Genomic DNA, 24,346 nt, shown 5'->3' with positions numbered 1-24,346 from the left:
AAACATATGCATATATTTCAGCTCTATCAAACTATATAGAGAAAATTAATTTTTGATCATTTAATAATTTGGGGGGATTTTTATACACTTAAAATTATTTCTATAAATTGTCATTGTGGCAAAATAGACATAAGAGTTACCATTTTAACAATTTTTAGGTATCAAATTCAGTGGGATTCACAAATTGGTCAACTATCCCCACTGTCTATTTTATGAGGACCCTTTTTTGTTCCCATTTTTTTAACTCAGGTATAATTGACATACAACATACTTGTTTCAGATGTACAATAAAATGATTAGATATTTGTATATATTGCAAAATGAACTTACAGGACTATTCATTGCAATATTGGTTGCAATAAAAAATAAATTAAAAACTGTGATTACAAAGGGGATGAGTAAAATAAATTATCTATGGTAAGGTATTATACAGACAATAGGGTAATAATTTCAAAGTACATTTAATGTCATGGGAGCATGTAAGTAAGTAGAGGAGTATAGTACAACTTAGACATTTTATTTTAAATATATGTTAATATATTACAGAAAGATGACAGACAATAATAATCAGTGTTCACAGGACTTATCTATATCTCCAAGAATTGGGATTTTATATAAATTTCCCTCTAATAATTTAAGTTATTATTTTATATTTCTGCAGAAAAATCTCTTAAACATTTTTTTTAATGTTTATTATTATTGAGAGAGACAGAGATTGAGAGAGAAGACAGCAGGGAGGGGCAGAGAGAGAGGGAGACACAGAATCCGAAGCAGACTCTAGGCTCTGAGCTGTCAGCACAGAGCCTGACTCGGGGCTCGAACTCACAAACCCTGAGATCATGACCTGAGCTGAAGTAGGAGCTTAACCAACTGAGCAATCCACGTGCCCCAGAAACATTTTATGATAGAATTAGTTATTATCTTTTATCTTATTTTTTTCTTTTTCTTTTTTTCTTTTTTGAGAGAGAGAGAGTACGTGCATGAGTAGGGGGAGGGGCAAAGAGAAAGTAAGAGCAGGGGAGGAGGGCAGAGAGAGAAGGAGAGAGAGAGAATTTTAAGCAGTCTCCATGCTCAGCACGGAGCCCGACGTGGGGCTCGATCTCACAACTATTAAGATCATATCCTGAGCCAAAATCAAGAGTCAGATGCTTAACTGACTGAGCTACTGAGGTGCCCCATTACTATTACATTTTAAAATGTTGTTGCTCACAAAAGACATGCTCCAGGCATCCATCAGCCAGAATTCCCTACATTCCTCCGCACTGCCCTTCCCTTCTCATTAGGTGGTTGTGTGGTGTAACTGGTTATGAGCCTGGGATGCAGGGTCCATACATTTGATTTCATATCCTGCCCCAGGCATTTACTAATTGCCTAACCTTGAAGGAACTACTTAACATGTGTAAACTAACTACTCTATTAGAGAGGAAATATTATCCCCATTACACATATAAGGCAAATAGTTGTGGCATTTACAATTTTAAAAGTTAGCAGACTGCCTGGCTTTTTAATGACGAGAGCCAGCATATATTGAGCATTTACTATTTCCTGGTGTCTCACCTCTCTTCATTCCATGTCCATCTTTACTTCATAGTCCCCTGCCTCACCTGGCCTCCTCCTTGGACACTTGGGTTGGGTGTCCTCTCCTCCCCTGTCAGCATGTCAATGTCAAGTCTCAGATGTTGCATGCTAAGACTCCACATAATAAGTCTGCAGGTGTGGTGGGGTAGAAGCAGTCACTTACTCTTCACCAACTCCTCACCACATAAAGAGGTCTTGGAATTCTGGTCACCATGTGGTCCTCCCACACCTTTGCTCCCCCTTCCCTCTGTGTGTGGATTTCAGCTGCTGGGCTCTTCTTTCTCTGGGGCACACCTGCAAAACCACACCCACTTCACGGCCCTTTCCACGGCCATACGTTCTCCCTGATACCTGAATGGCTCCTTTCTTCTGTCTTCACGGGTGTCAGATCAATGTTACTTTCTTGGAGATGCCTTCCCTGAATGCCTTCTTTAAAATGGAGGGGGTTGGCCTCATGACCCTGTTTTACTTACATTACAGCTCTAATTGCTAACTTAAATGATGGTATATATTGGAGGAGGCAGGTGCTATACAGGTTCAGTCAATGTTTGTTAATCAATTAAGCAGGGTTACCATCCTACCTGGATAAAAGAAGTTTATCACAAAATCCAAAAGAGGCAATGTACTGCACCCCCAGGGAATTGTTCAAACTCTATTCAGCCACACAGTGACAGGAGAACTTTACTGAAAGACTTTTTCTCTATCCAAGCATTTAATAAATAGTCCAGTCAGAGCCCAGAGAAGAAACGACCGCCCTTTCCAGCACACCCCAAGGCTCTGACCTACAAATGAAGAGGATGTCTGCTCCTGGGCACTTGAGAATGAGCTGCTGCACTCTGTAAAGTAGCATATGTGGAAGATGCTCAGATTGCTGATGATGGAAAAATGATTGCCCGCAATGAGACATGCACGTGCACTTGCCACTATGATAAACTCTTAGGTGGTGGCACATGTTGCCATATGAGCATCAGACTAGGTCAAACTGCACTCTGAAAGACATCCGGTAAGTCTTTCCTGAGCAAGAGACTATGGAGTTGAGATCTGCAGGGGGAGAATGGGTTAACATAGGCATGCCTACATACATAGGCATGTAGACAGAGAGGATGGAGACTCCTGCCTCCCAGAGAAGGAACAGCATGTGCATATTTCCTGGGCAGAAGGAAGAGGGATGTGTAAGCATAGTACCGTCCTTCGATCTGAGAAGGCAGGACTCTGGCTTGGACCCTACGAGGATGACCAGTTTACTCATTTGGCTGATTCCAGCCTTGAATATCCTACAACTGAGGAACCCCTCCATCGTGGGCTAGCAAGACATTAGGTCACCTTATGCAAGCTTTAGAGAGCTCCCACTCTGGTCCTTCAGCTGGGCATCTTTCCACAGAATAAGCTGTCTCTAGGGCCAAATGGACAGGCCTGCCTGCAGGTATCCCCTTCTAGATCTTGTCCAGGTGTGTAGCCCCCCAGAATTCCTTTCCCTAACTGTCCCAAGCTTGCTCTGAGATGCCTTTACACACCTTCCCTAAGTCTGCCCTTCTGAGAATGGATTACATCAGCAGAGTATGCAGCACTCACCCAGAGGGACAGCAAAGCACAGTTATTTGTGGAAGTTATGATAAGTGCTCAGAAAGGCAGGCTGGGAGTTCACACATACTCACATGAGCTTCTTGTGGTGAAGCCTGAGTTGGGATGGGAAAGGGAGCCAATCATGGTCTGTGTCCTTGGGAGTGGCTTTCCCCATACCACCCTGTCCCAGTCCATGCAGTCTGGAATTTCTAAATTCCTACTTAGTCTTCCAGGTCATTGTAAAGATACAGTGCCCATATGCATTTAATTATCTGGGAGCCTGCTTTATACCTTTTATATATTTAGACATGTGTTATATGGCCCTCCATATATACTATTGCACTGGCCTCCACAGATGTTATTTTTTGTGTAAGGAAGTAAGAGATGGGAGAAAACGGTTCAAGGTGAACACAAGAACCAGAAGAATCATCAAAGCAATAACAAGACACAACGACTATCCAATTCATGGTAATACTCTACTGTGCCTCCCACATCTGACCTCACAGAGGGAGAAATTACTATCTCAGTTACTTGGAGTAGCCTGGTCTGGGGACTGCTTAAGGCTAATGACAACTGCCTTACCCAAAAACAGACCCTCACCCCAATCTACAACACTTCAAAAGGGCTCTTTGAGGCCTGGAGCTCTTCCTGGGATTGACAGACACCTTCTCATGACTGCTTTCCAGCCCACCTTCCTCCTCTCCCCAATCCAGTTTCCTTGCCTTTACCCTCTGGTGCAGAGCCCGAGATAACTTCTAATAATCTTCCTTCATGTTAACCTCCGTCTCAACATTGGCTTTCCTGTAAACCCACCAGCCAGAATGCTTACAATTACCATTTTACTATTAGGTTCTTTCTGAGCATTTTCTGTAAATTGTTTCCTTTAATTCTCACAACTTTCTGATGAAGTCATTGGTCTTATGAATCCTCATTTCTGAAATGGTGAAAACTAAATGTCCTCAGTGCATATGGCTGAGTAACTGAAGGTCATACCATGAGAGGGGGGAGCAGAAGCTTCCACTCTTAGCTGGCTTTTGGACTTTTCCCTAGCTATGATAAGCACTCTTTAGGTTTTGAAATTATATTTTCAGTCACGATTCATTTATTTAGCTTTTGTGTGTGTGTGGGTGGGGGAGGGGTCGGTTGGTAATCTGGATCCATTCAAGATTGTAGTTTGAAAAGGTCCATATAGCTGTCATTTCCATAATATATTTGCAACACAAAAGGACAGAATGTTGATGACATCCAGAAGAAAACGGAAATGAAGCTACAGGGTGTTTTAAACATTAATGTAGTGGGCCAGATCCTGTTCTGAGTTCTATAATGCAAGAGTCCTTGTTACTCACAAGCTGCTGGCTGATGGAAGGTTGGCAGTAAGCAGGCAGCTGAATAAAACAGAGACACATGCCTCACAACAGCCTGTTCTCAGGCTGACATCATTCCTAAATGAACTATATATTTTTTTAGCTTCCTAATGATCTATTTAGCTAGTAACTGTTACAGTTTTCTCTCTCTCTCTCTCTCTTTCTTTCTCTCTTTTTTTTTTTTTTTGTATGGGGAGGGGAAGAGGAGTGGGGGAATGTTCAGGTGATAATTTACAGAAGTTTTCAATGAGATGCAGTATTTGGGATCTGTTTCCATGAATTAGTGGAGGTAAGAGTTGAGTTTTTTTAAATTATTTATTTATTTATTTATTTTTAGCAGCTCCTGTGCTAATCGTGACTTCTTAAAAAAAAATTTTTAACATTTATTTATTATTTAGAGACAGAGAGACACAGAGCGTGAGCAGGGGAGGGGCAGAGAGGGGAGACACAGAATTCAAAGTAGGCTCCAGGCTCTGAGCTGTCAGCACAGAGCCCAACATGGGCTCGAACTCACAAACTGTGAGTTCATGACCTGAGCCGAAGTTGGTCACCTAGCCAACTGAGCCTCCCAGGCGCCCCACAAATTGTGACTTCTAATGCTTGCCTCTGGGCTCTTGCTTAAGATATCCTCTCTCCCTCTGGAAGCATCTTTAATCTCACCCTGATAATTCCAACTGTTTCTTCCTAAAAAGTGGTGATGTTAAGCTAATTCTTGAAGGCATGTTCTACCGCATCCTGTTAGATTAAGCATCCTCCCTTGGTATACGTTGTACTCTTCCCATTACACAAGTCACTGGAATAAAAGTGCTGTTAAATTCTCAGAGCCGCACCTCCTCATCTATAAAATGGGATCACACACTCCTATCCTAAAGGGTACTTGTAATTACTTTAATTATTTTCTGTAAATTTCTGCCCAGAGTAGATTCTTGTGAAATTTTAACTCTTTTCCTTCTGCACACGCACCAAGTACTTATTTACAGACATGGTAAGGATGGGCTGGAAAGAAGGATGGGCTGGAAATCAATCTCTTCTCCTGTTTCACCTGGGGAATGGCTAATAACTGATCTTGTGTTGGCAAATGCCTGAATCCCATCCCTACATCCCCATTTCTTTACAGACAAAAGAGCAGTCTAAGGGATACTACCTGGTTAATAATAGCTTTTTTTTTTCTGATAAGGAGTTAATAAAGGCATAGCAAATGCTCTTTTCAATGAGGAAGTCTGAGTTCTTACTGCCTTAAGGAATGGTAGAGGGGGTAGGGGGTAGTGGTGGACGGGTTGGGAAGAGAGGGGAAGGGAGAGGAGAGGGGAGAAGAGCAGAGGGGAGAGAGAGCAGAGGAAAGATATTAAAAACGAAGAATAAAGGAATACAGTTTCATCCAACCAGGTCCTTCTCATCCAAGAAAGAAGACTGGTCAGGCTGCTTCAACTGCCTCCTCCCTCCTGGCTTCTGAGAAATCCTCACAGGTTCAAGACGTGCTACTGAGTATTCATTAGAGTCTAACACTTTGTCTTAAACCTACTGGCCTTGCAGAGAGGGCTCACTCTGCAATCTGATGTAGTTGCAAGTGTGCTGGAAAACAGTAGCTTTAGACACCAGGGAAAGTGATATGCCATTCAACAAAAGCCCCCTGTCATTTGCTTTATGATTGGAAATGAGGTGGGGAGCAGTTTCCCAAATACTGTATATTACGGAGCAGATGTATAAGAATCAAAGGGAAAACGGTTGCCAGGGAGACAAGACAGTCATGCCAACTCTGTTGCAGACTAATCATAAAATGTCTCCAGGGGGCATTTTATAGCCACAAGCACAGACAGGAACACAGCCAAGCCAGGGATCCAGATGTTGCCCTTGGAACTGGGCACCCATTTCAGGGGCTGGCATCTGCCTTCTGCCAAACAGAATGTGTGTGGCCACATCTGCTCACTGCAGAAAGTTAACACACACTAAAAACAGAGGAAAGGTTGCCATAAAATAATGATTTGGCACGATGTATGGGGAAGACATTAAATATTAGATAACTCTTCTGTTAACCCTAAGCACATTTGCACAGCTCTTTCCTAACTCACAGCTCACCCATATCCTCTCTCAGCAATTTCCATTCTGTTCACCTGAGAACAATCTTGTTTGCAAATAATACCTGAATAATTTACAATCTACCTAAGTGCATATGACAGCAAAGGAGAAAGAAAGGAATGGACTTGTTTCTCCAATTAATCCAATAAAATACAGCTTTTACTTTACAGCTCTTAAAGAAGACATGATATACATTTGTATCTGAGACTCTGCTGTTAAATTACTATCTCCGATAAAAAGAGTAGATGACAACAAGGTATTTTCAAAGTGTTTATGTTCACTTTCATCGAGTCTCACTTAGAATGATGGGATTTTTGAGCAGTAAGCTACGGTATTTTAACATCTCAAGAACTTTTTTTATGACCAGAGAAAAGTTCAATGAGGCATAATTTCAACGAGTGCCGTATCTGATTCTGTATATATGTCAAGCATTTTCCAGTTTACACGTCTTTTTTCATTATTTTGTCTGTGATTCCTAACCTATCTTTAGCGATAGTTGTTTAGAACAGATGTTATTAATCTTTTTTTTTTTTTTTTTAAATTGAGGCCACTGAGGCCAGAGAAGTTTGACAATTTATTGCAGTAGTGAGAGATTTATGATGAGATTACTACATGTAAATTGTTGACGTCGAATTCTTTGTTCTCTGTGTTAAAAAGACTATCCTTAGAGGTACTTGGGTGGGGTGGCTCAGTAGGTTAAGCTTCTGACTCTTGGTTTCAGCTCAGGTCAGGATCTTGCGGCCTCACGGGTTCAAGCCCCAAGTCAGGCCCTACACTGACAGCATAGAGCCTGCTTGAGATTCTCTCCCTCCCCCCCTCTCTCTGCCCCTCCTCCTTTCTCTCTCTCTCTCTCTCAAAATAAATAAACCTAAAAAAAAAAAAAGACCGTCCTTAGGTTTTGAGGGAAAAACGATCAGAACTTCTTACCCAGACATGAATGGCAAAATTTTCGTTGGTTGGATTGAATTAGAACCTTCTTACCTGAATTAGTTTCCAGTTGCTGTGTAACAAATTACCAACCATTTAGCAGCTTAAAACAACACCATTTATTATCTCACAGTTCCTGTGGGTCACAAGTTTGGGCACAGCATGGCCAAGCTGGGTTCCCCACGTGGAGCCTCACAAGGCAGAAAGCAGCCAGGCAGCTATCTGTTCCAGAGTCTCTGAGCATGAACCCCCTTCCAACCTCATTCATGTTGCTGTGGAATCCAGCTCATCAATGGTGTCAGCCAGTTTGGAGGTCTCCATTTCCTTTCTGGCTGCCAACTAGGGGCCATGCTCACCTCTTCAAAGTCGACAGAGTCCTTCTCATGTGCCCCCTCCACGTTCAAAGTAGCAGCCGGTCACACCCCTCTTACGCTTCAAATGTCTTTGACTCCTCTTTTCCCTCTAGAGCCTGCCATTTAAAGGTCGTATGAGATTAGATCAGGCTCCACTGGATAACCTCCATATCGTAAGGTCAACTGACTTGAGACTTTAATTACAACAGCAAACTCCTTTCCCCTTGGCTGGGGAGGGGCTTCATTAAAATTCTGCTAACACACTACTCAAAATGTGGTCTTCTGACAAGCAGTATCAACATCACCTGGGAACTTGTTAGAAATGCAGAATCTCAGGCCTTACCTCAGAAATAGTGAAGCAGAAATTTATCAAGATCACCAGGAGATTCACATGCATATTAATAAGAAGCACTTACTTAGACTTGAGTTAATTAGGTGTGTTTTTTTTTTCATTTGTTTCTCTTTTTGTAGCAGACACTAACTTGGCAGAAACAAGAAGTAGACCATTCAATTCTTTATTCCATCTTGTGAGTGTTTCTTCTCTCCAATTCTGACATGGAGAAAGGGGGTCAGTTGAGGCCAAAGGCAACTTTATGGATCATGGCCTGAGAGTGTAAACAGAGCTGTGTCTTGCTGAGCTGTGGAAGGAAAGGGATTTTTCAGAGCATTTGCAATGGAGTTTTTGATGGTTTATTACTTCTTAGCCGTTAGCATTCTTAGTGGCACTTTTTGCTGCTGAGAGTGGACGATCTTGAGAATATTATGGAATCTTTTAGTGTTTGTTTATGGTGCATGGCTGAAATGTTTGAAACTAAGTGAAACAGATCCCTCTGCAGAGCAGGGATAATAGTTAGAAGACAAAAATCAATTTTGTTTTAGATGGAGGGAATTACGCACCATCCGACTGTTACAATATGCTGCATTATTTAGAATGTATCTCATCAGGGCCAGCTTTCCATGAGTGCATATTGATTTCATGTCCACTTAGCTATAGACAGGCATGAGACCATAAGGAAATCCAAGTGCTATTGGTCAAGGGTTTTAAACTGTATGCTCAGCTGCCCAGTGCTAATCAACCTTACCAGGAGTGTGTTGAAACTACTAACTATACCCCTACTTGGTGTCAGCATGCCCATGATGTGGCAACTCCTAAATATAATGTAGGATAATGTAAAATGGATATAATGAAAGAATGGTGAGATCAAAGTTCTACTGGGACTATTAGAGCTAATGAAAAAGTGAATAGCTGCTGAGAAAAAAAAAAAAAAAAGAGAGAGAGTTCAGATCAAGAAGTGTTTGAATTTAGGATATACGTGTGTTTAGGGTAGAGGGGTAGAGGGAGGCATTGAATGCAGGAAGAAGCCCCAAGACCTTTTTAACAATTTAGAGCCAGAAATACCTACAATACATTTTGAAGAAGGGATATGACTCACATAATATATGCTATGAATGCTTCTTTATTACATTATATTAAAATTGCACCATTATCCTTGGTATATGGTAGATATATCAGGATTTTTTTCATGCTTTATATGAAGCATAATGGGAATTTCTTCTTTGATATCCGATTTTCTCCCTAATGGTAATGTGTCCAAAACTGAAATAGGAATGCCTCTCTAATATTAATGGTACTAATATTAGTGGGCGAATATTGTTGCATTTAACAAGCGTGTACTAAATGACAGACATGTCTCTGCCAGATAACATGCAAGATGCAATGAATACAAAAATGAATATGTCTTTTCTTCAAGAAGCTAGCTGTCTACAGATATAGACAGGCATGCAGAAAACTAGAAGGTAATTTGATACGAGTACTAAGAGGCATATGAAAATTGTTATGTGACCACAAAGAGGTAATGGCCAGATATAGGAGACTAGATAGAGAGAGCAAGTCTTCAGAGAGATGAGGACATTTTGATGTGTCATTTTTTTAAGTTTATTTATTTTTGAGAGAGAGAGAGAGAGAGTGTGTGTGTGTGTGTGTGTATGTGTGTGCACAAGTGGGGTAGGGGCAGAGAGAGAGACACAGAATCCAAGCACACCCCAGGCTCTGAGCTGCCAGCACAGAGCCCGATGTGGGCTTGAACCCATGAATGATGAGATCATGACCTGAGCTGAAGTAGGATGCTTAACCGACTGAACCACCCAGGCTACCCACCCCCAATTTTTGTTTTAAGTTTATTTATTTTTGAGAGAGTGATGTGTCTTAAAGGATACACATCCTTTTTTATTGAGAAAAAAAAAAAAAGACATTTAAAAAGTGTATTGGATGCACCTCGGTGGCTCAGTTGGTTAAGTGTCTGACTCTTGATTTAGGCTCAGGTCATGGTCTCATGGTTCATCAGTTTGAGCCCCGCATCAGGCTCTGTGCTGACAGTGTGAAGCCTGATTAGGATTCTCTCTTTCTCTCTCTCTCTCTCTCGGCCCCTCCCCCACTCATATGCACACACATGCATGCTCTCTCAAAATAAATAAATACACTTAAAAAATAAGTGTATTGGTGTAGAGGAGTTGTAGCAACTCTATAGGTCAGTTTTATGTGACACTATGGATATACCTGATTATAAGAAGATCAGGAAAAATAAAAAAATAAAATAAAATAAAATAAAATAAAATAAAATAAAACTTTATAATGTCTGAAAGATTATTTTATAAATTCTAATATTGTGTAAATACTCTGCTCATTGTCTCAGGATTGTGCTCGCATCCTGCTGGGATGTAGCAGGCAGTGCTACATTTTACAGATGCAAAAGAAGGTAAAATGACTTGCTCAGGCTTTTTGAGGAAGGAAATGTTAGAAACTCTAAGACTACCATTTCTACTATAATCGATGACCTCCCACAAAATAAAATTCTTCACTCCATGTTTTTGTGGTTATTGTTTTCTGGTTAATTCTCAACCTTTCAAACCCGGATGCAAGAATTACTAAACGTGGAGCACAGAGCCCAGTGTGTGCTCCCAGAAGTCAAATGATCGATGTAAGGTCCCTTTTCTTCTTCCAACGAGCTGCATTACCACCACTTGTCAAATAAATGCTCTACTTGTTAAGCTATGATACCATCAACACCTGTACTCTATGCTTAGCCCACTGACCAACTTCTTTCAAGCTGGATCTCCAAATCAATCATCCTTAATAAATGTCTTCACCAGCCTTTTGTTCTAAAATCTATGTGGGTTTATTAATAACTTATGTCTATGAGAACATAACGTGTAGCAACCTCTGGGCAGACCGTTTTGCATATATTATCTTGATTAATATTAAAAACGATACAAGGTGTTATCATCCCTCCCTTTAGGAAAGGAGTAAAAGCCAAGAGCAACGAGGTTAAATTTATTTACACAATGTAAAGAGTCAGGGTCCTGATTCATAGCAGTCTGTTTACAGTACACATGCTCTTAACCCCTAAGCTTATGCTGCCTCCTGCAGCAAGCCGATGACCAAAAAGGTAGAAATAAATATTTATTGGATATGCAGAGCAGATACAACACAGGTGAGGAGTAATCAACTTTGTCTTTCTGATTTTGGATCTGGACCAGGAAAGACAGAAGTATATCCACTGAAAATGAAACTTTTTTGCATTTTGGAAAAACTACAGATCAGTTGCTGGATAAAACAATTTTCTTTTTCTCTCTTTTTTCTGTTCCTTCCTTCCATCTGCCTATCCTCCATTCCTTCCTTTTAATTTAAAATTAGAAGCTCAGAATCAATTGCTTTGCTTTCCTTGGCTGGAGTCATTTTAGAGAACAGGCATCATCATCGCCATCAGCAGCAGCAAATATGATCATTAGGCTTTAAATTGCCCTTACGTTTTTGGTCGTTTCCCAGTGCAGTCAGATTTAAGCTTGGTTATTACGTTACAAAATGGAATGTGTGGAGTTTGCTCAAGTTCAGCTCCGGAGTTTACATCAGAGTGCTGTGATTATACAGTATTTGGACTGAAGCTAAAATTGACATTTTCTTAGCATATATAAAGATTAGATTAAACTATTTCCCAAAATAAACAAAGACTAAGAAAATCCCAATCAGCTTAAAGGTCTGAGAATAGACCTTTGACGTCACATGCAAAACTTATTATACATGCAGCAGCTCTAATGTCTAACATATAGCCACAGGAAATGCTGCCTAATGATAGAATTTGATGCTCAGATCTATCAGTCCGAAATGGAAATGTTCATAGCCGGTATATACTCAGCAATATGAACCTGAGAGTTGGTGAAGGAAGATAGAAGGAAGTGACTTCTTGTTGTAGCAATCATCAGATCCTGTTTTTCTATTTTATACCTCTCCCAATTTTGATCTTAAATGTAGACTTAAAATTCCATCAATTATAATTTCTCTCACATAACAGCACAATGTGGTGTAGTGGTTCTCATGCCTGTTCAAATGCAGATTCCTGGGTCCCCCTCTCCAGAGATTCTATAGTCCTGGAGATCGGGCCGGGCAGGGATGTCCCATGAATGACACCCTCTAAATATGTGCAAACGCATTCCTAGCCAGGACTCTAGGCCCACCAGTGAGTCTGCTACAGCTGATCCATGAACCACATTTTGAGAAACATATATGGGGAAAGAACAATGGCTTTGCAGTTTAAATGACTTGGGTTTGAATCCCAGATTCTGCCCATCAAGGACTCCAGGAATTGGAGAAAGTCTCTTACTCCCTGGCAGCCTCAAGTTCTTCATAACAGAGATAAGAATATTTATCTGCCAGGATTGTTTTAAGGATGAAAGTGAATGCATGTTCATCAGCTTGTTTTGCGTTTACATATGGTAAATGCTCAGCATAATAATTTATTTAAAATGTTAGGTTAAAAAAGTAAAGCAGATGAGGATGGTGACAAAAATAGCCAAGTTCTACAGTGAATAGTAACACACTCTAGGAATAAAAGAATGCATCCAGGGCACCTGGGTGGCTCAGTCAGTTGAGCGCCCGACTTCAGCTCAGGTCATGATCTCACACTCAGTGAGTTCGAGCCCCGTGTCAGGCTGTGCTGACAGCTCAGAGCCTGGAGCCTGCTTTGGATTCTGTGTCTACCTCTCTCTCTGGCTCTCCCCCGTTCATGCTCTGTCTCTGTCTCTCACAAATAAATAAATATTAAAGAGAAAAAAAGAATGCATCCCATCTCTACCGACAATATTCCCAGCCCAAACACACATACATGCACAGAAACACACTCATAAACTCTGTTTTAACCTCAAACAGACCATGGATTCCTCACTCTGTTAGAAATAGACCTCTCTAACAAGTTCAAATTCCATGAACATCTACATAATATTAGTTAAAACAGTGTTCGCTGACTGTGAAATCTTAACATGCTTGTGGATTGCTGGATCCCTCTTATAATTCAACATCACCTCTACATGATCTACTCGCACACATCCTACTCCTGATAAAGGGATCTATGACTCAGGCTGTTAATCTGTAACCTAAGCTACACCTTAAAAAAAAAAGAAATTAAATACCGGTTTTGAAGAAAGAAGTTCAAGACTATGCCTCCACTTTATGATTTTTAAAATGAGTTAATTACCATTGACTAATTCATGTAATGGATTTCAATTTAATACAACAAATATTAAAAGCTGCCTACTAGCCAACATCAATGCTAGTGGCCTGTATGTGCCAAAGGAAATAAAAAAACATGGTCCCCGTTATATTTGAAATCTGACTAGAAAGGGATACTACATTAAGCATATTTTAACATATATATTGCAAAAAAACAAATAAAGGAAACCTCATTTAAAATGGAGTTGAGGAGCTCTAAAGGAGGAGCTCTCAGGCGCCACCACTGACAGCAAGAAGCATAGCTCACATTCCCCCACAGAAGGAAGCATACTTTACACACCCCAGCGGGAGGAAGAAAGGATTTCACCAACTGAACTGGCAACAGATTAGCCAGTAAGAAATCAGCAAAACAGCCCCATGCAGCTTCCTCCTTTCTCCTATAGAAGCAAGTCCCTCTCTTCACACTTCTGGACTTGCCTATGGTTCATCACACTTTGTTTACCCTGAATTTCAACTCCTCTGCAATTCCCAGATAAACTCAATTTGCTGGTAAAATAACTGGCTCTTTTGTTTTTAATGTCAGCATTACATAATCAAATATATTCTCCACCATTGGGGCAAGTTAATGTAGGATTTCAGGAGTGTATAAAACAAGAAGACTATGCATACTTTGGGAATGCTGAAAGCAGGACCTTTTATAAAGTGAGAAGATGAAGAAGATCTAGGGATCCCCTAAGTTTTGTGTTTTGGAAAGTAGATTTCATGGTAAACACTGAAATCTCTTCTTGTCATGAGTCAATGACAAAGAATATGCCATGCAAATATTTCTGGTTTTGTTTGTAATCTCAGATTTACAACCCTAACTTTATAAGCAAGGTAGAGGACAGGAAAAAAAGAATGCTTATTTCTCGCATTTTTTTCCCAAAAAAATCAAACACAAATGAAATGGAGATAGTTTTAAAAGTGATTTCTCTGCTTAGTAAGAAAATTATATGGGGTGTTATGCAGGCATATACCTATAGTGATGGTGGCCTAAAACCTCGTTGCCAAGTTCAATTTAACAAAAGTTATTTAATAACATGAATGGCATGCCCTAATAGGGGGAAATCAGAAAACTCTTAGAAACAAAGTAGTCTAATATGTGAACTCTTTTCTTCCCATTCAACCTAAGACCTTTGCTGGCTTGGTGTTGCTGCGTATCAATGACAAATTTCTGACATTGAGACTGGAGAGTATAATGTACCCTGTTCTGTTTTGCTGTTTGTCAGCTGAAGGTCTCATTTTTGAGCTTGAGTATACATACCAAGTCTTAATTCATTGCAAGTATCTACAGAGCTCCAAGCCTCTATAGAGGAATACAAGTTTTATCACAATGCAAACCAACTCTCAAATGCCTATTACTCCCCTTGCACCTTTGTTCACCGTCCATGCACATGTAAGCAAGCACACACAAACACATTGCCACTATATCATCATTTGCAGCTTTCTAAATATGCCATGACCTTCCACGTTTCTGAGGCTTGGGATATGGGCTTTCTTGTGCCTGGAATGCCATTTCCCAACCTTTACTGGCTCAAAGAACTCAGATTCAGATTCAAAATTTAGCTCAGGTCTTCACTTCTTTAGGAACTGTCCCTTAACACCTTTCTCCATGACAAATCTGTACTCAAGTATATGTTTCTGTTGCTCCATTGAACTATATCTTGTCTACTCATGTCTGGTGTTACGGGTATGCGACCAGTCCCTTCACCTTCTCCAGAAGGGTTAATGCTCTCTGTAGTTGCTATCTTGAAATATTTATTCATTTCTTTGAATTTGTGCATTGTAAGATGGGTTAATGGGGCATGTGCCTGGGTCTTGGAACCTGGTTCACCAGCGGTTCCACCTCCCATAGCCTCCCAGGAACAGATTCTCAGCTGTCCATTCCCTTACCTCTGGGATCCCAGCCCAGCCTCCCCTTCCCACCCTGCCTCCCCATTGCTGCCTCCATTCACCTCCTCTAGGTGAAGGAAAGGCTTGGTGCACATACCCATAGTCTCTTGGGGAGGGTCTTGGTGGCAGCCCTCCCACAGTGACCTGCCAGGACCCCAGATTATCTGGAAGGTGTCTGGTCATAGGGAGGCTGCTTCTTGGTGGCAGTATGATTTGGTAATCTCTATCTAGGTACCTAGCACTTTCAGGCACCAGGTTTAAAGATCCTTGGGGAGTTTGCCCATCTTCCATGGTGAGGTGATTGGCTCATGAGAACGGGGAGATGCCTAGCTCAAATTCGCACACCATCTCTGGCTAGGACACTGGCAATAGGGTCTGATGTGCTGATAAGAGGGGCAACGTACCTGTGAGAGTCCTCGTTTGTTCCCTAAGTATCCCCCTGCTCTGCATCACCAGAACATCCTATCTGGTGCTCTCCTCCTTTCCTCCTTCCAAACTTTGGGAGGCTGGCTTGTGTTCCTCTCTTCTGGGAAGCTCAAGGCACCCCTGAAGGATGAACCATGTATTAAGACTAGGTAATATCAGCAATTCTGCATAAAGGTTACATGCTCTGATTTTTTAATTTAAAACTGTCACTGAACAATATAAAGACGAATGGTAAAATGCATGCTAATAACTTAAGATTTTAGTTTTTCTACACTTAGACAAGCATTTGCTAGCGAATTAAAAAACAAACAAAACACCATGACAAGTCAAGAGGAAGAGAACACGGAAAACAGGAAAAATCTTTGTGTGTACCTTTAATCACACTTTTTTCTGCTTTTTGAAGAAAGGATCCCATATTTTCATTTTTCAATGAGTTCCTTAAAGTCCGGGCATGTGTTTTGTCACTTGGTATTCTGTATCTAGCATAATAATATAGAATTTATCAGGGGCTCAAAGAGAATTTTTGAGATAACTTGCATTAATTGACTTTGATTTATGTCATATATATGTGTCTGTATATAAATATATATAACAAATACATGCATGTGTGCATATCTGCATAACACCTCAATATCTAAAAATTTATGTATATATGTTTATATAGTATAATATAAACATATGTTGTGAATATATAATCATAGATGCAGAAGATAGGTATAAAATATTTAGAAAATACCCTGATTTTCAAACATTTTGGTCTTACAAGGATCATTCTGTATTAAGACAGTACTGGTGCAGTCTCTCTGAATTTAAAAGGTCATTAATCCAAATGCTAATTTAATCAATATTATATTTAAAAAACTATAAAAAGTAAATTAATATCAGGTAAGCAGATTCATTGCACTATAAGCTTTCAGAATGTGCCTACTGTCAGCACATTTCTATGAGAAATGACTCCCATTTATACCAAACAGAACTCACTTATGAAAACTCACTTTCTTCATTGTTTATAGTTTGATTCATTGTGAAAGCTAAGATAAATATGAATACTCTTACCATTTTTGGTTTGTCTACTTTCCAAGTGCTTATCATTTTTTTAACACCTGTGGCTAAATGTAGACAAAACAGAATTTGGTATAAGCAGATGTCTTTTAATATGAATTTTTCCAGAACATTAGGCTCTAAGTGGCTTATTTTTTCTGCAAGCAACACTTTCATTTATTTAAAAAGTAGGAAGTAGGTTTAATGGTGCGTGCGTATAGACACACAAACTAACACAAGTAGACACACATGCACATGGTAACTATATACACAGACACACACACAAATTCACATATACACAAAGGCACATATGTGCACAGAGGTACACATATGTCTGCACAGGCACACAGATACATATGGATTAAAAAATACACACATAAAGACATGCACACATAGCACACACGTTTTATGTGTGATACAGTGCATACATACAGATACACATAGACCTGTGTATACAGAGACAAGCTCACACATGCAGACATGTGTACACAGATATACATCTATGTGCACGTACACAGCTTGTGTACACAAACTCATGTCTATATCAATACATAGGAACATACATACATACTCATGGATACACAATGAAACTCACGCACGCAGACACACAGAGGCTTATACATACATATATACCCACACATTCGAAAATCTTCTGCCATTTGCCTTTGGAATTGAGCAGAATTTTTTGCAAATAAAGGAGAAAAGCTGGACAGGCTGCTTCATCAAAAGAGAGGGATATAAGGGGAAAAAAAGCAGGAAATAAAGACATAATGAAATAATTACCTATACTGATACTACCCTTTCCTCTCTGATAGTAAGTAACTTTAATTAAGCATTCAATAGATGTTTCCTGAGCACCTATATGACAGGTCACATCTAAAAACCATAGGTCACATGAAGCATATATCATATTGACACAGATGAACATATGAGTCTTTGCTTCATTTTCTTAATACATTGTAAATTTATTGCAGAATTGTGGGAGTACCATGACATGTCTGTAGGGTTACAAAATTTGCCACCCCAAAATGTGTCTCTTTGGCATGTGGATTATTTTAGGCTGATTCTTTTTGAGAAACAGAAGGCTCAGAAAGACTCTTTGCCCTTTCTCCTAAATGTCTAAAAGAGTATAGGTAGAGGATCTGCTTCAGGAAAAGAGCTATCACCACAGGTAACTACATTGTAATATGAAATGTGGGTGGTAGACAAGGAGGCATTTAGCAAAATCTGTTTGTTAAAATTCCTCTCCATGTCCCATGGTTTCTGTGTGACCCAGTGAACACTTGTTTACCAAATATTTACTCTTTTTCACCTTCCTATGAATTGTCTTCTTTCCTTCAAAGTCCCAGACCCCTACCCACTTCTTTTTAGCTCAGGACAGCTTATAAGCATCAAGTGCCTAATTGCCTGTGAGTTTCATATTCTTATGGAGCCCCTGCATGTATGTAATTAAATTTGTTTTTCTCCTGTTCATCTCTTCCATATCAATTTAAATTTATAAAAATTTTTTAACATTTATTTATTTTTGAAAGGTAGAGACAGAGCATGAGTAGGGGAGGAGCTGAGAGAGAAGGAGACACAGAATACAAAGTAGGCTCCAGAGTCTGAGCTGTCAGCATAGAGCCTGATGTGGGGTGTGAGCGCATGAACCATGAGATCATGACCTGAGCCAAAGTCGGACCTTTAACTGACTAAGCCACCCGGATGCCCCTCTTCCATGTCAATTTAATTATTAGACCAACCAAAAGAATCTTGAAGAGTAGAGTAAAAATTTTGTCCTCCCCAACATGTCCTTAAAGTTCAGAGGAGGTAATAATGTTAAAGAAGACAATATATGACCCATAAGCCCTTCTTTCTCCATGTCAGTTTTTGTGGGGTTTTGTGTGTGTGTGCATGTGTGTGCGCGTGTGTGTGCGTGCACATGCAAATCAAAGTACAAATACATTATCTTGAGAAACTGCAAAATACCTCCCTATCTGTCTGTCTTCTCCCTGTATTCCCTTCTATCATTGCCATTTGAATAAATTTGTGGCATTGTTTTGTGTGGGCATCTGTATTTGTGTGTTTCTTTTTGTTTTATTGTGTTTTGTTTTTCAGATGCAATATTCAAAAGGAGAAATTTAATATAATTGGTAGATATATAGAGATGTCAAAGTCACAATGGAGCATTAAACACAAGTATGTAGATCACTACAGGACTCTAATGAAGAGAATGAATTAAAAAGCAAGGGCACCTTGGTGGCTCAGTCGGCCAACTCTTAATTTTAAGTGGCCAACTCTAAATTTTAGCTCAGGTCATGATCTCACAGTTTGTGATTTCAAGCCCTACATGGGGCTCTGCGCTGACAATCAGGAGCCTGCTTGGGATTCTCTCTGTCTCCCTTGCTTTCTTCCCTTCCCCCACTCTCTCTCATTCTCACTCTCAAAATAAACTTTAAAAAGTAGGAAAAAGCACAGCAGAGTTTATTGCCATCTTTTAGGTCTTCCTTCTACTTCTGCTAGAGTATGGGATCTGAGTTCATGAAGAGAGAATGGCAGCTAAGTTTTATAGAAAGCTATTACTACAGTCATATGGATTATGGTTTCTGCTACTCAACAGTGTAAACTCTATTCAATTTTCTAACCACCAAACTGCACATACACATAATTCCTCACTTGAACATGGGGACAGCAATTAACTTCTTAGTGGAGTTGCTCTATGACTACATAGATCTGGAAGTATCGGATCAGATAGGACTAAATAGGATCTTTCTTCTGAAACATTTACCAACACTATCTGGTACTTGAAACTCTAAACAAAGTTAAATAAAATTTAATAAAATAAATAATATTTCCCCTACAAACTTTAGTGTTTATAAATTCTTCTAGAATATTCTTTGGTTATCTATTTTTTATTTTAGGGTAGAATATCTGGGAGAAAAGGTACTTCTTTTCCATCTCTTTCCTTACAGGAAGTTTTGCCACTGTATTTGTACATCATACACACATACACATGCACACACAAACACACCTCATTCTACTTTTCAGTATCAATAGGATTCTCATTCAGCAGAAGCAGAGCAGAATTGGCCACCACAAAATATGCATTTTTGGCAAAATGACTATTTTAGGTTGGTTATTTTGTTTAATTTTTTTTTAATTTTTTTTAATGTTTTTTTATTTATTTTTGAGACAGAGAGAGACAGAGCATGAACGGGGGAGGGGCAGAGAGAGAAGGAGACACAGAATCGGAAGCAGGCTCCAGGCTCTGAGCCATCAGCCCAGAGCCCGACGCGGTGCTCGAACTCACAGACCGTGAGATCGTGACCTGAGCCAAAGTTGGACGCTTAACGACCGAGCCACCCAGGCGCCCCTAGGTTGGTTATTTTTAATAAATAGCAGCAGGCACAGGAAAAACTCCGAAACAAAGTAAAAGTTATCCTTTGGTGAGACATATTTACATTTATAAAGGAAATCTCCATTTGTAAGAGGCACCTTGTTTGTATCAGGAAGAGGGAGATGACTAAATCAATGGATGACTAAATCAATGAAACTTATCAATGGAGAAGGCAGTGACTTAAATCTGCACAAAAATCATACCTTTGGTTACTGTGCTTTGTCTAAAAATCTCCCAGAACTGGCTTCCTGGTCTGGCCCAGCATCATCTTCTTCTGTCTTTAGGTAGAGAGGATATTTAAGGTGATGGCTTAGACCATTGTGGGGAGTTACACAGTTTTCTTGGGTCTCTTCCATGTACACAGGATGTATACTTGTTACTAAACTTCAGTTTGTTGTTTTCATGTTGATCCATCTTTTATTACAGGGAAGTCTCAGCCAAGAACCTGGAAGGGTAAAGGGAAAATTATTCCCCCCCATACAACTGATATTAATTAAGTGTTGACAAAGTGCCAGACACTTACCTTCTGAGGTTTTTCCAACGATTAAATGAGAAAACATATATGCATTCTCATGCTGATCTAAAAGGTGAAAAACTGAAGTGCAGAGAAATCATGTTGTGGTATCTCCCTTCTACCTATTCAGACTAATCTACTTTCATCATAATTCATCCCCAATCCTGTTTTTTGCCTCAGCTCCCCCCCACACATGCTCACATACCATATCCACCTGCCCTTCTGACCTACTTGTGTAGTCTCCTGAGAGATCATGAGAAATTGCAAGTGGCTCTTTGTTCTGTCTTAAGTTTCCTGCAGCCTGAAAATCCTCCACTAATTAAGTCTTCATGCCTCAGCTGAACTGCCTGAAAAGGTTCCACTTCTGTGAAGGTCTCTCTGACTGACATAGGCAAGTTTTAGTTCTCCATTTCCCTATGATATTCTTCCCTGTCAAAGTTCTCTTCTTATAGAAGTTTTTGTAACTATTATTGTCCTCCTTAGTAGACCAAACCCCTTAAAATCAAGGACATATCATGATATGTAATCAACGCATATGATAAATGAATAAACGATAGGCCCAGGGTCACAGTAGTATAAGTCAAGCTTGCATCTTTTTGCAGTGTTTTGTTGTTGTTGTTTTAATAACCATATCACAGTGACCTTGATATAGCATTCTTATATTGACTTCTTCCTTTTCAACTGTTGTTTTCTCTCCACTAAAAGGAACCTGCTATTAGGAGAAGAAAGAGCCCCTGGTCTCATAATAATTCTTCACATGCTGGAGGAGCTTGTGATAAGGTCCTGGATCACATGTAATGTTGTTGACCTTTACTGACTCTATTCTGAACACCCACAGGAATTGTCTATAAAATTAGAGCAACTCAGAATAGAATTCTGTTCATTTAGTTCCAACGTACATTTTGAGAGGTTAGTAGTAGTAGTAGTATTTAATTTGTCATTTTCTTGCTTTCCTTCTACATAACGATTGCTTACCTGTGTTAGTGCATAAATAAATAGAGTTATTAAAGGGTAAAATGACATCTCCTTCTGCTTCTTGCCTAAGCACTAATAAATCCTACACTACAGCTTTAAATTTATTCTTTTGTTTTGATATTATTAGGAGACATAAATTAGGATCATTGATAAGCTCACAATTATTCTTTATTCAGTGTTCATATCTTGATAGCTATATATTTGGGTAAATCAGGTTACACCTGACCAGGGTATAAACTTATGACCCATGATGGGTCAATGACTCGTCGTAGCTACAAAGATTGGTCAAACTATTGCTATGAAACTAGTCAGAGGAGTCATGCCCCATTCTCCTTGGGTAGAAAAGGCTCTCTACAGTAGCGCAAAATGCTCCTCTCTCTACATTTGCATTGGATAGAGACTGAACATAAAAATTGGGAAAGAGTGTGAGGAGAAAAGAGAGAAAGAAATAAGAGAATGACAAAGTTGTTATTTTGGCATGCCTCATGTCCCATCCCCACCCTTTCTTAGGTAATGTTGAAATAAACAACACAATCCCCCGTTCTGGTCATAGTGGCAGAAACCAAACTCCATCTAGCACTTTACTATGCAGAGCATGGTCTTTGGACCAGGAACACTGACATCATGGGGAGGTCTCTCTGGAAGAGCTTCTGCTCTGTCTCCACTTAGAACGGGCTAAACCAAAACCTGCATTGAAAAGAAAATCCCCAGGTGTTTTATATGCTCGAGAAAGAGCAGAAGCAAGGACACAGCTGCATTGGTTCCCTGCTCTCTGCGTTACATTCACACTGGCCTTTTCTTCAGACTTCCACAACCAGTTCCAACCACAGGTCTTTTGCGTATACTATTTTCCCTGCCTTGAAAACTATTTTCTGTTCCTTTTCATCTGGTTAACTCATCGTTAAACTTTACATCTCAATTTAAGTGTCATTTTGCACAGGTCTCTTTCTGAGCACATGAAGGTCCCTGTTATATGTGTTCATGCTATAGGAACCTTTCAAGTACATGGAATTCGTATTAAACTTCATGATTGTGGGGGGGGGGGGAGAATACGCATTTTGGCATATTGATTTTTTTTGAATTAAAGTTACTTAAGAAACAGCCAGTGCAAGAAACACACTGACCCTCCTTTGACCCTTGAAAGCAGAAAATAAATCTCCCATGTGAAAAGTACCCTCCCTGTACCAGGAGGAAGAGAGACATCCTTATCACCGGAGAGAGGGAAGGTAAAGGAGCCAGAAGGCTATATAAACAAACCTTTTTACTGCTTTACTTATTTACTCCCCCAACCCCAAACCTTCTGTTTTATCCATTCTTCACAAATGTATTGTTTCTTTGTCTGAAAGCTGCCTGCATTTGTCACTTCTTTGAATTCCCATATTTTTATAAGTCCCATATATACACAATTAGATTTGTTTTTCTCCTGTTAATCTGTCTCAGGACAATTGAATGATTAGACCAGTCAAATAACTTAGAAGGGAAAAATGGGAAAGGTTTCCCCCCTTATAATTCATTGATAATAGCGGATTTTTTTTCTTACCATCATGTTATTGGTACATAGATTGCCACATACTACATTTCCAGTATATACTTGTTGAATGAATGAATGAATGAATGAATGTAGAGATGAATGATGGAAACTTTTTTACAGACAAATAGGCTTAAGCCCAGAGAAGTGAGCCGATTAACCTACAGTTCTTTAAAAAGTGGTACAGGTGATTGCCCTTATGCCTCAGAATGATATCTTTGAACTCTCCCTAAATCCCCTACAGTTTGTTCACCTAAAGTGAGAAAATTAGAAACAAACAGATGCCAGATGGAAAATAAAAGTCCCACCTTGAAAATTCATGAACATGAGAGAACTTTTTTGTAAAGTACCTTCTTTTCTTTAATCAGAAAGGCTGTCAAATATCCTGCTGCTGAATGGGTAGCTTGGCTGATTCAAGTATATCCATTATCAAGTGATGACACTTCTGTTTGGACGCCAAGTTCTTTGGCTGCAGAAAAAATAAAATGCAATGGATCAAAGTAAGACCGCAGTGGCTGATCACTTCTGACCAACTGGCAAGTAGGACATCCTCAGCAAGTGGGAACCCAGGTAATCATCTGATATATGTTCCATCTGTGGTAGGCTTCTCAGGTACAGAATGAGTACAATTTATCAAAATAAACTTTATGGCATTTCTATTTGGGGTACAGTGCAGTCCTTATGATTGGAAGGTTTTCATCAGCAGATCAATGTAGGGAAGGGGTCATGGAAGTTTAAAGCAATCATTATTCTGGCATGCCTTGGCATAAAGCGGATGCAAAGGGATGAAGGTCCTTTTCGTTATTTGTTTACTTATTTAGTTAGTTATTTCTTCAGCTCATCTGAACAACTCCTGTACTGGTAAACTTACCAACTGGCCCTGCACCCTCACAATTCACCACCTCTTATGAACTATTCCTAAGCATCCCTTTATTTATTAGAGCCGATATGCCAGATGATTGCTCCTTGCCCACCTTAGATCCCCCTTTCCTGAAGCGTTTACTGCTGTCCTAGCTTCTGAACCGCTGTTGTGTATCACAGTCATAGCCCTGTGTTTTGTTTCTTTTGAACTTAGATTTGTGCCACTAATAGTGTTCTCAAAACCTTTGTTTAGGCGTGGCTAAATTTCTGCCACTTTTTGATTACTTTGTGCACACAGGATATCACACACTGCTAGATGCTAGAAGATA

General features: G+C 39.7%; 1 long non-coding RNA gene across 2 annotated transcripts; it reads right to left on the bottom strand.

Annotated features, from left to right (window-relative positions):
• Positions 1 to 7,490: 7,490 nt before the first annotated feature.
• On the bottom strand, positions 7,491 to 23,619 carry LOC109270833 (uncharacterized). 2 transcript variants are annotated; one of them, XR_002081703.2, is made up of 3 exons: positions 23,507 to 23,619; positions 20,343 to 20,584; positions 7,491 to 8,499 (listed from the first exon to the last, which is right to left on the bottom strand). It is a non-coding gene; the product is annotated as an uncharacterized LOC109270833 (long non-coding RNA). The 2 variants fall into 2 exon arrangements; XR_002081704.2 differs by lacking the exon at positions 7,491 to 8,499 and adding an exon at positions 15,503 to 15,842.
• Between the last annotated feature and the right edge of the window lie 727 nt (positions 23,620 to 24,346).

This window comes from Panthera pardus, unplaced genomic scaffold, assembly GCF_024362965.1.
Source record: "Panthera pardus isolate Hobbes unplaced genomic scaffold, ASM2436296v1 HiC_scaffold_19, whole genome shotgun sequence".
Lineage (NCBI taxonomy): Eukaryota > Metazoa > Chordata > Mammalia > Carnivora > Felidae > Panthera > Panthera pardus.
This window is presented reverse-complemented; position numbering and strand designations above follow the sequence as displayed.